At 41.3% G+C, this 1,603-nt stretch overlaps 1 pseudogene; it reads left to right on the forward strand.

The window, feature by feature from the left end:
* Positions 1-514: 514 nt before the first annotated feature.
* Positions 515-1,146, forward strand: LOC114032672 (annotated as a pseudogene).
* The last annotated feature ends 457 nt before the right edge of the window (positions 1,147-1,603 follow it).

Consider the following 1,603-nt stretch of genomic DNA (forward strand, 5'->3'; position numbering starts at 1 on the left):
GAAAGAAAGAAAGAAAGAAAGAAAGAAAGAAAGAAAGAAAGAAAGAATGAAAAAAACTAAATCTCTTGTTACAAATATGTATAGTCAAACAAAGCAAATTTCTTGTTTGGCTCTTTCCAAAATGTATGCCTCACTCTGCCTTCTGAGTCCACCTGCTATCTATCAAGAGTTGGGTAACCTATTGAGTCCTCTGGAACAGTGATTGGTCATTGTATTGATCAGAGTTCTTTAGACTTTCAAATGTGTCTTCATGATACTGATGTTCTTGTATAAATTATTATCCTGGTTCTGCTCATTTCACTCTGCATTAGTTTAATCAAGTTTTCCCAAGTTACTCTGAAACTATCCCCTTCAACATTCCTCACAACTAAATAGCATTCCATCTTTTTTATCATATTCCATCATTCCATTCCTATGGCATAACTTGTTCAGAAGCCACCAGGGCCTTCATGGAAGATTCCCGAGATCTTTCGCACCCTTGAGTCTTTGGGACCCAGTACCCAGAGCTAAGAAGATGGATTGTGGTGGCTTTGCCTGCTCCAGGAATGCCTTGTGTGCGCTCAACTTGGTCTATATGCTGGTAAGGCTGCTACTGATCAGTGTGGCTGCCTGGGGCAAGGGTCTGGAGCTGGTATCCAGCATCTACATCATTAGGGGAGTCATCACAGTGTATGTCTTCCTCCTCCTCATTGCCGTGGTTGCTCTCATCGGTGCTGTCTACCACCACCAACTCCTGCTTTCTTTTATATGATCATACTTGTTTTGGTTTTCATCTTCCATTTTGGAATCTCTTGTTCCTGTCTGGCAATCAACAGAAACACACAGAAAGATGTCATCAGCACCTATTGATTGGTCATGACTAACAAGAACCAGAATGAACTAGAGAAAAGTTTGGATTGCTGTGGCCTCTTCAACACCACAAGCTTATACATCCAGGACTATACCTTTTGCATTGCACTCTGTAAGACCCAGAGCCTAAAGTGCCAGGTTTATGGAGCTAAATTCCTTAAGCATTCAGATGAAGCACTGAAAATCCTAGGGCATAGAGGACTCTTCTTAAGCTTTACAGAGATCCTGGGCGTGTGTCTAGCAATGAGATTCTGGAATCAGAAGGACCTTCGAGCAAACCCCAGTGCCTTTCTATAAAGATCTCTAATGCTCCTGACCCTTATTTTCCTCACTTGAGCTTACACTCAAATATTCCATCTTATTAAATGCTTACTATATGTCAGGCATTATTTGTACTAACAGACTGGCTTAAATTGCTCTCTCCTCAATTAACAATGAAATCACTTGAGTTCTGAAAGAGTCTGATATTTTATATAAAAAAATTAAAAAAAACAAACAAACTCATAGGATCAAGTCCATGTAAGGAACTAGGAAGAAGCCTTTCTTTGCTACAACCCCAAAGCTGATTGGATAGTTACGCTTCTGTCCTTCACATGACATTTTGTGGATAGGCAGAGTTGGGAAGATTATGAGCACACCCTGACTAGGAAGGGGGATGCTATTTATCAAATGCATATGACTGAATGGGCCAAGAAGCCCCCTGCAAACTCCAGCCTTGCCAGCCCTGTGCTAGACTGGCTGTCTTACCCTGTCC

This window comes from Vombatus ursinus, unplaced genomic scaffold (genome assembly GCF_900497805.2).
Source record: "Vombatus ursinus unplaced genomic scaffold, bare-nosed wombat genome assembly UNPS02005659.1, whole genome shotgun sequence".
Classification (NCBI taxonomy): Eukaryota; Metazoa; Chordata; class Mammalia; order Diprotodontia; family Vombatidae; genus Vombatus; species Vombatus ursinus.